The sequence below is a fragment of the Procambarus clarkii genome, chromosome 41 (genome assembly GCF_040958095.1).
Source record: "Procambarus clarkii isolate CNS0578487 chromosome 41, FALCON_Pclarkii_2.0, whole genome shotgun sequence".
NCBI lineage: Eukaryota > Metazoa > Arthropoda > Malacostraca > Decapoda > Cambaridae > Procambarus > Procambarus clarkii.
This window is the reverse complement of record NC_091190.1, coordinates 8,730,954-8,747,116: the sequence shown is the minus strand read 5'-3', so window position 1 is coordinate 8,747,116 and position 16,163 is coordinate 8,730,954. Positions and strand designations below refer to the sequence as shown.

Here is a 16,163-nt window from a genome sequence, read left to right as displayed (position 1 = left end):
CTTTTTCAAAATTTCTTTCTGCCTCTCTCCTCACTGCCGTGTAGTTGTTTCTCGCATCTTTGTATCGCTGGTATGTTTGGGGGTTTGGCCTCTTCCTGTATTGATTCCATTTTTGTGTCTTTTGGTCTCTGGCCCTCTTGCAATTTCTGTTGAACCAATCCTGTTTCCTAGTTCTGCATCTCTGTTTTGGTATAAAAATTTTTGTGCCTTTATCATATATTTCACAAAACCCGACATACATCTCATTTACTTCCTTGCCTAGCAACAAGTCTGTCCAATTATACTCACTAAAAAATCTCTAAGGTTGCCATAATGTCCTCCCCTAAAGTCAGGTTTTTCAATTGCATCAACCTTCTTATTTTCTTCCAGATTATAATGCATTGCATACTTTATTCCCAAAAAGACATGGTCACTTTTACCCAAAGGAGGAAGGTACGGAATGTCAAATATTTCTTCCTCCATCCTGGTAAATATAAAATCTAGCATGGAGGGAATGTCCCCTTCCCTCATTGTTTAACATGTTGATACAAGCTTGTTTAACATATTGATACAAGAATGTTTCCAGGATGAGGTCTACAAATTTACAGGTCCAAAAGTCTTTTGTTTTAGCTTCATATGCTTCCCAGTCTTTGGATTTCAAGTTGAAGTCACCGACTATCAACAGTCGTGATCTGTCATTATCCGCTCTCGCCATGATCTCTCTCATTATTGTTATAAGACCTTCTCGTTTACTATTTAGCTCCTCCCTTGACCATGTGCTGCTTGGCAGTAGACTGTATGCATTTATGATCATTAGTTTATCATCCTCATGGCAGATCTCTAGTGCTATTATGTCAACTTCTTGTGGATTGGCAGTCATTATTTCGTTCACCTTTAGGTGAACTGGGAGCCGGGAGCCGGTTGGCCGAGCAGACAGCACGCTGGACTTGTGATCCTGTGGTCCTGGGTTCGATCCCAGGTGCCGGCGAGAAACAATGGGCAGAGTTTCTTTGACCCTATGCCCCTGTTACCTAGCAGTAAAATAGGTACCTGGGTATTAGTCAGCTGTCACGGGCTGCTTCCTGGGGGTGGAGGCCTGGTCGAGGACCGGGCCGCGGGGACACTAAAAAAGCCCCGAAATCATCTCGAGATAACCTCAAGATAGGTGTTCTTTCACCAGCACAGCAACGCCACCGCCTTTCCTAATTTTTCTGTCCCGTCTCCAAATTGAGTACCCCCTTGGGAATATGACCTCGTTTAAAATAACCTTTTCAAGTTTTGTCTCCGTGAGTGCAACAATGTATGGTGTCTGCAGCTGTATTACATCACTTAACTCCAGTATCTTCGATTTCACTCCATCTATGTTGGTGTATGCAATCTTCAGGAACTGGTTCCCCCTCTTCTTATTTTTCACTCCCCCTCTCTCTAATGATTTTGTTGGTTTGCCTTTATGTACCACTTTACTTGTCTGCCTACCCCTATCACTTTGTAGAAAAAAAAATTGATTTCTTCTTCATTCCTGCTCTCATTTAAACGTTATGCCTCGGCGAGGTTCAGTTTCAGCTTCTCCCTATCTTCTTTTGAAAGATCTCGTCTTAACGGCCAAACTTTCCCATCCTCATCACTTTGTAATTTTCTAGCATTCCTAAGTACTTCTTCCAGCTGTTTGGCACCATTTAGGGTGATCCTCAAAGGCCGATCTTTCCCTTTTACATATCTGCCTATTTTCCTGTAGTCGCACACATTCTCTATGGTAGTAAGACCTTCCACGAAGCCAGCAATTTTATCTACTACTTTCGCTTCTTCTACAGCTCTTTCTGACCTAGATGTTATCTTCTTTTGCTTTGCACCCAAAAATTATCAGGTACTTACTCCGATCAACTGTGTTTTGCACCAATTTCGGGTTAGATGCCAATTCCTTTCTCACTTCCAGCCTAATTTTTGTTTTATCTTGGTTGCTGCAGTGTTTGACTTCCTTTACTTCTTCTTCAATTTTTCCTTCTCCTTGGCCACTTGTGCATAGGTGAGTTGCATATCTTTCTTGCACTGTTCTATACCCTGTGTAACTTCCCTCATCTGTGCTGACAAAAGCTGTTTCTTATGTTTAATTTCCTTACCTAACCTATTGTAGTCATTTATGTTTAAATTTACTTTAACGTCTTCCAAAGCTATTTTTAAGAGTTTATTTTCTTCTTCCATGGCTTTGCAATTTGTTTCCAATTGATTCTTATCCTTGCACATGTCTTTCACTAAACCCTCAAGACATAAAACTTTGCTATTTAAATGGTCATTACTTTCTTTCAATTTACTAATTATTTCTACATGAGAGTTCACTGTATTATCTAATTTTACCAACTTGTTATGTAGACTGGTTATATCAATGCTTTTTTCATTGAATTCAGCAAAATCAAGCTCTGTTTTGTATTTCCTCTTGCCGGCAGCCATCTTGAATGTTCTTCTTTGCACTGGAAACACTAGGGCAACTTTTTCTCATCCAATTTTTCACTTCAATTGGCACATTCTTGTTATCTCACCTATTTTCAAAAGCACTATACCTTTGTTCTCTGGGACACCACTCACTATCATCAACCTGCACTACAATACTTAGGATTGTTGAAATATGCTGGAGCTCCTGTGATGCAAGTGTTGACCCTAGGGGTGTCACCTTTTGAATTCATAAAAATTTAAGAGTGTGAGGGATTTCTCGCGTTTTTCATCAAGCCCTGTTATATGGGAGAACTCGCGTGCATACACACACTCACACATTGTGTGTGTGTGTGTGTGTGCACTCGCGCACGGGCGTAGTGTATGCACTAGCTTTCCAATTTGCTTAAAATGTGGTTAGTATGTCTTGTCCAGAGGGTCCGCTTGTTTTCCTTGTACCCGACCAAAGATACCTGCTCTGAAGGGTTGTAGACTCCCTCTTCTATGAGCTGACTTATTGAGTCACCTTGCTTCTGGATAGTGCATGAGATTTATTTTCCCTTACAGGGCCTGTTGATGGGAAGGAAACAGCCATCTCAACTTACAACCATTGAAAAATTTAGATTGCAGTTATGCATGCTGAAGGACCTGCCTATATTTTGATCCTGCTCCTGTGGATGTTAGGGTCCTTGCACTTTAGCTGAAGGTATGCTTGGGTTACTTATGAAAATTTTGTGTCCTGCATTTGCTTACACCCTGCCCTCAGTGGTAATTGGAGGATGGGACTCAGTGTGTGCTTCGCAAAGATGCTTTCCCTGCACTCAACCTGCTTGCCTGTCTGTGTGGTGTTTCAAGTGGCCAGACTCCTTCGCCCCAGTGAGGGTGTATTATCTAGTATGTGTTTTTGTAAAAGTAAAAGCCACCATTGCAACTACAATTATGAGGAATCGTTTTTCATTTTAGGAAAGCACACGGTAGCGTACAAAAAAATACTGTACAGTACATTCATTTCCTTACAAACTGCTTTCACCTAACATCTAAATTCTTGCTTCCTGACTCAGTTGGTATGTCAACCCATCTTCTCATCCCGCCTATGCAACCCTGAAATGCATTTGAATATACTCTTCACCAGTCTACATTCATCCAGTCATGCAACATGCCTAATCCATCTCATCATGCTGTCCTCTATCATGCTGTTTATTGATTTTGCAGTCCACATTTTTTTATGACATTTCCAATCCTTACGCAATCCTTAGGATGACTATCTCATTTTTCAAGAAGAAAACAACACTAGGAAAGAATGTATAGAATCTTCAGGCATCAACGACTACAATACCGTCAGAGAGAATGAAGGAAAATTCAATGTTGCTACCCATCTTCCTAAATATATGCTTGAAAAAATACATATTCAAACTCAAAATCCCTCGTGTTCCTGACCTCATTTCACCTTTATCTTCTGTAATGTTTCCTCATCACATTCTATGCAAAAGCTGTAAACATCTTTCAGGTTCTTTCTGTAGTCAAATTACAGTAACTAAAGAATTATTTTTTAAAGGAAATACAGTAGTGGAATACTGTATTGTATTGTATAAATATAAATGATAACAATTGCCTAGTATAATGTTTTGCCCATCACAGTTCATATTTTAACTGGCTATTTTCTTATCTAGGGACTCACCAGTCATCAGATGTCTCGAGCTGATGCTTGATAAATGTATCCTGACTAGAAGGTTGTGCTGGTGGAAGCGATTATCTCTTTGATGATGATTTATCTACTAAGTGAGCAGAAATGTTCTGCAGAAGGAAGCAATGATAACAGTGAACCAGTTATCATTGGTTCAATGGTGACTGGTTCACTGTTATCATTGAACCAATGCTCAGCACCTTCATGTTTATACTGTCATGCTAACTGCTACCATCAATAGTTTGTGGTGGGTTGTTTCTTCCCTCACCCCCCAAAAAAAATTATTATTTTGGTGAATCAATCTTTGGATGTTGAAATAATCAAAGGAATAGATAAATGTACCAAACTGGACATGTTTCATCTCTGGGTCTCATAGTAAAGTTTAGTAACATGTTAGTCATCTCACAACACACATTTTCCTGTCATTAAAAGCAAAGAAGTAGAATGATAGTATAAGACATGTGTAAGTTTTCCCCACATTTCCTGGTTAAATGTCACATAACTATTTATTTATGTCAAATGTCATAATGTCACAAAAAAGAAATGTCACATAACTATTTATTTACAAATCCACTCTGAAATTAGTTTTTTCAATGTTAAAAATAAATTTAATTGAAATCTTTTAACCATACTAAAATGTGAGTCAATAGTATTTCTTACACTACTACTGCTACAGTAGTTTCTCCCTTCCTGTGAGAATTGAGTTACCTCCTGAACCCAGGAATTGCTTGAAAATGATCTTGTATAATAGCAAAGTTGCATTTATTAAAATAATGAAGTGGATTGTGTAGAGGCAAGACTACTGATAAATATCAATAATAGTCTAATTACTGTGTAAGATATCTTGTCAAGCAAGATGTTGGTACATAGAATTTTTTCCATTTAAAATATCTTGTCATGCTGGATGTTGGTGCATAAAATCTTTACTGTGCAAGATACGACATGCTGAATGTTTATGGTGCATAAATTCATTACTGTGTAAGATTCCTCTGTTGCCAAGTGATGATTGTGTTGAATTAGTCTCTGGCAAACATTTAGTTCAAACTGTTAGATTTTATTTAAACAACATAAGGAGAACTTTATTTTTTGCAGATTGATTTTTGTATGGTATAACCTGTTTTGTTATTTGTTAAATATATGAAGTATCATATTCAACCCAATACTCTAATTAACCACTGTGCTGCACCGGCTTTAATGGGGACATTTCCCCTGTGCGCCGAAAATAGTGTTCGCAAAAATTTTTATATTTGTAAAATTATCAATTCCCTTCCCTGTGCACATACATGTAAAAAAAATAATAAACAGCACTTACTTTGGATGTAGGGACGTGGAGAAGGGGGCGTGTGACGTCATCATTTGCTGTGCACTCATGCGTGAAGCTCCCAGAGGCAGTCGCGCAGTCCATTCAAGCACCGCGGGTTGCCACAATTATATTTTCTACTATTTATTCTATGTACAGTATTTCCAATGCATTTTTTTTTGTTTTTATGATCATATATGATGCACATTTGTGTCCTTTACAATCTCTATATAGTAGAACGTTCATAATGTTCCATGGAACTGTGATACATGTGTCAGTAATGTGTCCACAATAAATGTTTGTCACAATATTACATGTTGAAAATTCACTAAAATTATAATATGTACAGTTTCACACACTACACACCAACATACTGTATTACACACTCGGTACTTGGCAAGTGTGTGATATTCAAAGAAGCAATCCATGAGACCATGACTTTGCACTCAACGCATATGGTACACATAGTAGTAGGCCGCCTCCGGTGGGAGACACACACGATTAGTGAGGTCCGCGGAAATTCGTCAGTTTCTTGGGGCATTGAAGGAGTATAGAGGCTAGATCATAGTATTTGGCCTTTCGCAGTGTGTAGCTAGCAGAGTGCAACATAGCATAGTCATATCATTAGCGATAGTGCGAAGAAACCAAAGTGGAGCTAGTGGCATCACCGGTGCATATATAGTGTGGAGAACCGCGTGGAGTGACCTGACCTGACGGCCAGCGTGGGACGACCTGCCGTGGAACTGCCTGATTGTGTTTGTTGGGTGGTGACTGTGATCGGTGGTACAGTAAATTAGGGAACTGTAACACAACGATACAGTGACTGACTCCAGAGCTTTGTGTAGATAGAGAAGAACCGCCATCATCAATCTACTAGAACTTAGTGAATCACCAAGTGGGAAGCGACGACGGATCACCATCGTCATCCATACATCGCCATTACTCGTCTAGTTCTGTGAGTGGGAGGCTGTCTGGTAGGTACCCCTCTCTGGTCAATCACTCAGGTGTACATAGTGAGGTAAAATATTATCATTCTTGTTCAGGATATCATATAAATTTAAAATCTCAAAGTGGCTCATGTTAGGTAGAGGTTAACACTTACGGGAACTCGTGACACACGCATGCACGCAGGCACACGCAAAAACACACACACACAAACGTTCAGTCAGGGAAGAAAGGATTAACACCTTTTACCAAAGGGGATAAGACCTCACTATACTCCACCCCCTCTCTTACCCCCCATCTGACCTGATCTGACCTGGTCGCCATCTCCGCCTCCCCCCAGTCCCCCGCCTCCCCCTTACACACACTCCCTACTCTCTCTCTTACCCCTCCCCACTCTCTCCCCCTCTCTCACTCCCACTCTCTCCCACTCCCACTCTCTCCCCCTCTCTCACTCCCACTCTCTCCCACTCTCTCCCACTCTCTCCCACTCCCACTCTCTCTCTCTCTCTCTCTCTCTCTCTCTCTCTCTCTCTCTCTCTCTCTCTCTCTCTCTCTCTCTCTCTCTCTCTCTCCCCCCCCCCCCTCCCCCCCTCTCCCTCCCCCCCCTCTCCCTCCCCCCTCTCCCTCCCCCCTCTCCCTCCCCCCTCTCCCTCCCCCCTCTCCCTCCCCCCTCTCCCTCCCCCCTCTCCCTCCCCCCTCTCCCCCCTCTCCCTCCCCCCCTCTCCCCCCATCCCCCCCCACCCCGCTCTGCCCTGCTGACAAATCCTATCACGGCACAACTAGGAACATGGTCAAGCATGACAGCCAGAGGTAACAGGGGAACAGGGAAAAGTCCAGGTGATAAAATGAAGGAAATGTTCGCCCAGTTTCTGGAGGACATCAAGAGTGAGATGCAGGAAATGAAGAATTAAATAAGCAACTTAAAAAGAGAGAGCTGACAGCAACAAAGGAGGAGATTAGAGCCCTCAAAGAGAACAGTATCGATGCTGAGACTCGGATGACCACCCAGGGAGTAGGTGGTAATAGTATTTTGGAAGAGAATGGCAATAAAAGCAACATTTGCAGAAATGCTAAAAAAAACAAAAAAAAAAAAAAAAAAAAAAAAACTGATGTAATGTCTGCAGTGATGGAGGTAGCCATAAAAGCAGCCACCTCACAGGAAGCGGCACGCTCCACTAGCCAGCTGCTGGAAAGGAAAAGATCAGTGGTAGCTGTGGGTATTAAAGAGCAGGAAGGCTCTAATAGGAAAGAGTGGAATGATAAGGACAAAGTGGCAGTGAATGAAATACTGAAGGCTCTAGACATGGAAGGGGCCGAGCATAGCATTGAGAAGGTTTTCAGGCTAGGCTGGTACAAAAAAGACCGAGACTGTATGTTAAAGATAGTGTTTGCAAACGAAAACACAAAGGAGATGATTCTAACAAAGAAAAGCCACCTGCAACATGTGGGAGAATTCAAAAAAGTATTCCTCCAGAGGGACATGACGAGGGAGGAGAGGGCCATGGCGGCAGAAGCAAGGAAGAAGCGCAGGGCGAGAGGGGAAAACCAGGAAATCACAGCTCCCAACACATCACCCCCAGAGGCGAGGGGGGAACCCACAACCAGCTACCCAGTAACACCAGTGGGGAGGGCAACCAAACCACCCTCCTCTGCATAGAAAGCCCCCCTACACCAAACCCTCTCTGCCCCCACTCAAATACCCAGCCAAATCTCCCTCCCCCCACACCCAATCCCTACCCTTCTACCCCTCCTCTCCTCCCACCGAGTCCCCCCTCCCTTCCCCCCTTTCCTTCCTGTCCTCCCTTCCCTTTCACCCCATACCCTCCCTCTTCACTTGACCCCCTCATCCCAGTATCCTCTGCAACCCTGTTATCCACCTCACAAATCCTCACACCCATGGAACAGATAACCCCCAACAGCAGAACACTCACCAAGGAGGAGATTTGAGAAGGGGCCTAAAAAAGTGAGCCTTAAGGCAATGTACACTAATATAGATGGAATTACAAATAAAGCAAATGAACTTGGAAAATGGGTACTAGAGGAAAACCCAGACATAATAGCTCTCACAGAAACAAAGCTAACAAAAACCATAACAAATGCAGTGTTCCCACAGGACTATTATGTTATGAGGAAAGAGAGAGAAGGAAGAGGTGGTGGTGGTGTAGCCCTGCTGGTAAGAAAAGGCTGGGATTTTGAGGAAATGGCTGTTCAGGGATGTGAAGGTTTCAGTGATTACATAACAGGTACAATAACAACTGGAGGGCAAAAAATTATAGTCGTAGTCATATATAATCCACCACCAAATGACAGAAGACCCAGACAGGAATATGATAGAAACAACATTGCAACCATTAACATAATAGACAGAGCATCTTGAGGTTATCTTGATATGATTTCCGGGCTTTAGTGTCCCCGCGGCCCGGTCCTCGACCAGGCCTCCACCCCCAGGAAGCAGCCCGTGACAGCTGACTAACTCCTACATACCTATTTTACTGCTAGGTAACAGGGACAAAGGGTGAAAGAAACTCTGCCCATTGTTTCTCGCCGGTGCCCGGGATCAAACCCGGGACCATAGGATCACGTGTCCAGCGTGCTGTCCGCTCGACCGACCGGCTCCTTTGAGCAGCTTCTGTTGCTAGCAGGAATGGATCTGGACTACTACTCATAGGAGACTTCAACCATGGTGTTACGACCCTGGGGTTCCTCAGTGGAAACCAGAGGTCAAAATTGAACTAAATAAGCTACGTTAGATTAGCAAAACGCAAGTCAATGTGTATTTGTTTGTATCTTCCCTGCCAGACGTAAGACTAGTCTTGTTTCTCAAAGAGCATTTAAAGACTGAGCTGGGGGATGATTATTAAATAATAACATAGGCACCAACTATGTTTACTAATACTTTCTAATCATTTGTAAAGTAACATGTTGCATAGGGGAAGATTTTTAATGTGCTTAGCTGCACGATCAATTAGGCTCCTCCCGGCACCACCACATGCGGGAGGCCTGAGCTGGTCGCTGGAAGCGTTCTTCTTCTGGCTGGCGTTCGTGGGGACGAGACCTACTCTGTGGCTGCACCCCTACTCTCCTCCCTTCTCCTCTTACTTTTTTCCCTTACCTTAAGTTCCTGTACCATTAAGTTAAGTACGGTGTTTTAAGTGTGCCTACTCTGGTAGTAACGATTGGTGAGACCTGGGGGTAGTTTTTGCCAGTGTTTTGGGTACCCCTAAGTGTTGTGTTTAGTATTAGGGTACCACGTGGTCTCACTACCCTAAGCTGCATCCAGCTTCAGTGCTTATCCAGTAGTACTTTACCCTAGCTTGTTCACAGTGTAAACCTTGTATCCTGCCTAAGTGGACCAAGGCTTTTAATGTAAGATAGTGTGGTAAAGTTATTATTATTATTGTTATTGGTGTGAGTGTATATGGGGGGTTGTTAAGGGGTTAATAAATAAGTAAATTAGAACAGAGTATCCCTTCTTCCTGTGTGGGAGTGCATTGATCAACCTCTAGACTGACCTTGTGTGTAGCCAAGTATTCAGCACTGCTTATAGTTTTATTTGGGGGCCGGGCCTTTTAGCTCTCCCATATTTGATAACTCTGTTTTCTAACTACCCTTACCCCTTAATAGTACCAGTTTCCCCATAGCAAGCCCACCATTTACATAACACATGGGAAGATAGATTGGGAGAACAGAGACCCACATGGAGGACCAGAAACATGGAGAGCTAAGCTGCTGGATATGGAATATAAGGGAAGTCAAGATGGAAGCACCCTTGGGAATGGGTGATCACAGTATATTGAACTTTGAGTACCTGGTAGAGCTAGGAATTATCTCACCCAAAAAAAAGAACTAGAAAACAAAAGACTGGCATACCGAAAGGGAAATTATGGGATGAGAAGCTTCCTAAGGGAAATACCTTGGGACACAGACCTCAGAGATAAGTCTGTACAAGATATGATGGACTATGTCACCCAAAAGTGTCAGGAGGCAGTAGGCAGATACATCCCGGCCCAAAAGGTAAAATCCGAGAAGCAAAAGAAGAATCCATGGTATAATAGGGCATGTATGGAAGCAAAGAAACTGAACAAAAGGGCATGGAGGAACTTCCGGAATAACAGAACACCAGAAAGCAGAGAGAGAGATACCAGAGAACCGGGAATGAGTATGTCAGGGTGAGAAGAGAAGCAGAGAAAAGTTATGAAAATGATATAGCAAACAAAGCCAAGACCGAACCAAAGCTACTCCACAGTCACATTTGAAGGAAAACAACAGTGAAAGAACAGGTAGTGAAACTTAGAACATTCGAGGACAGGTATACAGAGAATGACAAAGAGGTGTGTGAAGAACTCAACAAGAGGTTCCAGGAGGTCTTCACAACAGAACACGGTGAGGTCACTGTGCTAGGAGAAAGGGAAGTAAACCAGGCGGCCTTGGAAGGGTTCGAAATTATGAGAGAGGAGGTCAAGAGACACCTGCTGGATCTGGATGTTAGAAAGGCTGTTGGTCCAGACGGGATCTCGCCATGGGTACTGAAAGAGTGTGCAGAGGCACTTTGCTTGCCACTCTCCATAGTGTGTAGTAGGTCACTGGAGACGGGAGACCTACCAGAAATATGGAAGACGGCGAATGTGGTCCCAATATACAAAAAGGGTGACAGGCAAGAGGCACTGAACTACAGGCCAGTGTCCTTGACTTGTATACCATGCAAAGTGATAGAGAAGATTGTGAGAAAAAACCTGGTATCACATCTGGAGAGAAGGGACTTCGTGACAAATCGCCAACATGGGTTCAGGGAGGGTAAATCTTGCCTGACTGGCTTAATAGAATTGTACGACCAGGTGACAAAGATTAAGCAAGAAAGAGAGGGCTGGGCGCACTGCATTTTCTTGGATTGTCGGAAAGCCTTTGACACTACCGCATAAGAGGCTGGTATGTCGGAAAATCCGACACCATTTAATAATCATACAGATAATAGCTGTATTACCAACAAGTTACCCATAGAAAACGTAACTTGTAGTGGAATTACCATCTAAAGAAAACGGGATATCATCACCACATACCATTATAATTCACCAGCTATTCTACTGGGAATTGTTCTTAAATACATTAGTCTTTGGACTTTACCATCATAAAAACATCTTATATAAATTAACTTAATTATCAATATTAAAGTAGAGTAAATGTGACCCTTCTATCACTTTCTGACATGTGGACAAAGTAGGCCAGGCGTCAGGGAAGAAGGAGGGAGCCATTGTTGTGTCACCTCCGAGACGTGTGGAGCAAATTCGGCTCCTATCATTCTGGACAATGTCGGCCAGTAACGTCAATAATATGGAGTGTGAAACAGGCATTGTTTACGAGACCAGAGGCTCACACGGGAGCAAATTCGGCTCCTGTTAATTTTACTTGGACGTAGTGTTATGGATACCAAAGGTGTACCATCTGTCAACACGCTGTCAACAAATCAAGTTAAGTGTTCTTTCCGAAACCCATTATTTATCATTAGTGGCCATTAATGTCATTATATAGGGTGACCCGGTTAGATCACATGGAAGCCTCAAACTAAAGGTAATTAAGCCAGGTCTTCATGTTCCATGTACTGTTTTCTCTGATATACTTGTCATATATAGGTATCTGGCTTCACAGCTAGCGCACTTTTGACAGGTCAAGACGAGGATGCAAGATTTGTGCACCAGTTACTGGGTGATATGGAAGCTACCTCAAAGAGGATAATTTGGTGTCTACACCCTAGTTATACCTGGTGGACTAACCTGCTGTACTATAAGATAAGGAACCTCTTTAATGTATGTAGTTATTTCTGTAGTTTGATTGGCTGCATATATATATTAATTTAATAACCCCCCCCCTAATGTGTAGAGGATCGATTTGTGAGATTAAGAGATTATTGCAGAAATACAGTCCACTTATCATTATACAAATTGCTATCGAAGTATATAAATTAACGTAAATATAAATTCATATAAATTAAATAAATATAAATCTCACAGGTCGGTTCCCACATTATTTGGACCTTCGGAACCGGAATATTCGGTCCTTTGAACCCACATTTGGTCATCTTAGTACCGGATGAACCAGTTAACCAGTGGATTCATTAAATATACTAGTGCAGTGTTATTTAAACAAAGGCCAGCAGTCAAGACGGCAGCGTAGCCTCGAGGGAGCTCAGGAGCCTCCCTCAGCCCAGTTCAGCTTCGTCAGCGGTTTCATGCACACCCACAGAGATTTGGTGGCGTGTTATTCTGTGAAATGACAGCGCTAATATAGAATCCAGCCAAATTAGTGACTGTGTCTTCGCGAGATTGTTCACGGATTTCGTGGTGTTACATTTCGCGAGAGATTATCTACGAATTTTGTGGACTTTATTTCGCGAGGTCACTAATAATATTTAATACTTCTAGATAATATTAGAAGTTTCATAGAGGCTAATTAAGAGGCTATTATCAATAATTGTGTATATTATTTCTCCAAAATAGAGAATTATTTAATATATATTGCACTAGTGATCACAGTATAATATTTACTAATTGCCAACCCACAACAGGGTAGGATATGACTAGTTGAACTATTATTGTTCATCCTAGTCCCATTATTACAATAGTCAGTTGTACTATATTGAACAACCTAACACCATTAATGAATGGTCCAGACCCTATTTTGGGTGTAATTTTTATCAACTCGAGTTGAGTTGTATATATAATAAATTACTTATGATCATTACACCTTTGAGTGATTAATTAGTGTCTCTACCATCCTAGGGTGATATAGAAGAGCTAACCTAAAGGTACTTCCAGTGACACTGGTTTGTCACTCAAATCATTAGTGTGGATGATTGTATATATATAATGTGTATTAATTTTAAGTGCTAACCTCTAGTAGAGGTAGGATTATTGCCTAGTGAGTGCAGAATTAACCCTAGGCTACCATTAGAGCTTGTTCAGTAATATGAGCAGCCCAAGTACAAGCCCCACAAGGCTTCACCAACTAGCCAGTATGGATAATGCAGGGAGAATGAAAAGAACCCTTGCAGGTCTTAAAGGCCACTTAACAAGACAGATCAAGAAATGTGAAGATTTGTCACAACAATCAACAGTTGATTATGCTGACCTGGAAAGCTATTATCAAGCAGCTGCAGGTAAATTCGAGCAAATCAAATGTCAAATAGCAACATATGTGGCTGAACTTGCCAACACTAATTTATCAGAAACAGAAATAGACGACATTATGGTTGATCTTGCGAATTATGAAGATCACACTCAGGCCACGTTACAGCCTTATGTCAAATTAATTGCCCAGAACAAGGCAACAGCAACAACAACAACAGTTGCATCTAATACGAGTCAAGCAGAAGCTCGACTCCCTCCAATTAATTTACCCACTTTCTCAGGAAAAGATGAGGAAGATTGGGATGAATTTTGGAACAAATTCGTTGACCTTGTAGACTCAAAACAATCTTTACCAAAGAGTAGTAAATTCTCTTATTTGCAAGGCCAATTATCAGGTGAGGCTAAAACAGTAGTATCCCATCTGAGATTAACTAATGACGGCTATGATCTGGCAGTAAAACTCCTCAAGGATAATTATGCTGATCCAGAAGTAAGAACATCACATTTAGTTCATGAGCTGTTGCATTTACCCCCACCGGAGGCTTCAGCTGATTCACTCCAAGTCTTCAAGCTGGAGGTAGAATCATTGATCAATGCCCTCAGCCTGACAGCAGATACAAACGGGGCTGAGTGGGTCTTGAAAATAATTGTCCAGGAGAAAATACCTAGGGACATATTGAGACAAATAAGTGCTCATTACAATAAAAGCATCTTATCCATGAATGAAATATCTGAAGGTTTAAAGTCAGTAGTTCATCAATTACGAACACATGACAAATTAAAACCACCAAGTAAACCCTCAGAAACCAATAATAGTAAACCACAGAGTACCAAAGGTACTCCAAATCAATCTAGACAATATAATTCAACACCAAAGTGGAACAGTAGCAGTGTGGGCGTATATGCAGTGGGTGCAGTGGGACCCTCCAAGCCTATAGTTACTGTGTCACCCAAGAACGTGACACCAAAGGGTACTGGAAGCTATGGAACATGTTTGTTCTGCAATGAGAAACATTCAATGTACCACTGCTCTAATTATCCTGATAGTGACGCCCGTGTTGAGCGACTCAAAGATTTGCAACATTGCACGAGGTGCCTCAGGAAACATAACATCATCGACTGTGATACCCAATTACACACCTGTAATAGGTGTAACAAAGGTCAGCACCATGCAGCATTGTGCAGAGACACCAAAACAACGTATCCAAACCCCAAGGTGGAAGATAGCATTCCCACCACAGTACAGTACTGCAAGGTGCAACAAACAAAGAGTGTCCAATCGGCAAAGTCTAAAGGTAATACGACTTTGCCTACTGCCCAAATTACCATCCTGAATAAGAGGGCCAAGGTCCATACCCGTGGGTTGTTTGACCAAGGATCCCAGAGAACATATATCACTAAAAAGTTGGCAGATGAATTACAATTAAGGCCTGTAGCCCAGATGTCATTCAACATCTCAGGGTTTGTAACAGATGCAGGACCTCAAGTCTACCAGGTGGTACAACCATCAGTACGCTTAGGCAGGTACGTCTGTCGAGTACAAGCCATTGTGGTGGACAAAATACCAGTAGACCTACAAGTTCAAGGTCTGAGAGCAACAGCCAAATTCCTGAGAAATAGAGGAATAAAATTGGCAGATAATATTAAGTCTGATCACCTCACTGACTTCGGTCTCCTTGTTGGGACAGACTATTGTCATCGATTCATCGGTAGCCCTACTAAATATCAGGGTATAACCATGTTAAACTCTGCAGGAGGTAAATTACTCTCAGGCCCAGTATCAAGCCTGAGGAGACCTATGCCTGCAGATAAACAATACCAATAGAATCTGAATTTGTCAGCTGATTATATTTCTCCAGTAGCATTATACTAAGGAGATTACAGTTGACTATACCAACAGAGGTTGATGTTAGTATCATCATTTAAAGCTGAAGATGAGTTCATGAGGCCTCAGTGGCAAATCAGTGAACAGTAGCCTAAAACAGCTACAAGTCACTGCGACCAATGTCACTGAACCCACTGCAGTCTCAGAACCATACTTTACTTTAATGATGAGCTATTCAATCTTCTGAAACAATTAACTAAATTAAACCCCAATAAATCTGATGACTGATTTGATACATTTATTATTTAATCAAGATGTATTCCATGGGCCTCAGTGTTTATATATCAGTGACCAGTTACCTGAAGAAACTTCAAGTTATATCTAATGTCACTGATCTCACTGCAGTCCCTGAATCATACTTGACTGTAGTACTTGATCACATCCAGTCTTCTGGGTTAAATAATATGTAATAAGGCTTGAATATTAGCCTTTCAAGAGTTAACAGGGAAATGAGATCGCATTAGACTTCTAACCCCTGCAACTCTAGTACGGGACATCCGTCCTGTACGAACAGACACACAAATGTGTGATTACTAACTACTAACATCAAATTAATCTAATAATTCGAAGGAGGAGTATCGGTGTTCGTCTGTTCTAAATAGGACTTCGACCCGTGAGCAGCCCCTGGGGAATTATGTCGGAAAATCCGACACCATTTAATAATCATACAGATAATAGCTGTATTACCAACAAGTTACCCATAGAAAACGTAACTTGTAGTGGAATTACCATCTAAAGAAAACGGGATATCATCACCACATACCATTATAATTCACCAGCTATTCTACTGGGAATTGTTCTTAAATACATTAGTCTTTGGACTTT

General features: G+C 41.8%; 1 protein-coding gene across 4 annotated transcripts in view; it reads left to right on the top strand.

The window, feature by feature from the left end:
* Positions 1 to 5,242, top strand: part of LOC123761013 (uncharacterized) — an 89,797-nt gene extending 84,555 nt beyond the window's left edge. For 2 of the 4 annotated variants that reach the window (XR_011231096.1, XR_011231097.1), the window contains 2 exons: positions 2,971 to 3,109; positions 4,074 to 5,242. The gene's annotated coding sequence lies outside the window, so the exon portion shown is untranslated. The remainder of the gene's footprint in view (positions 1 to 2,970; positions 3,110 to 4,073) is intronic. The other 2 variants (XM_069339326.1, XM_069339324.1) reach the window with 1 other exon arrangement.
* Positions 5,243 to 16,163: the final 10,921 nt, after the last annotated feature.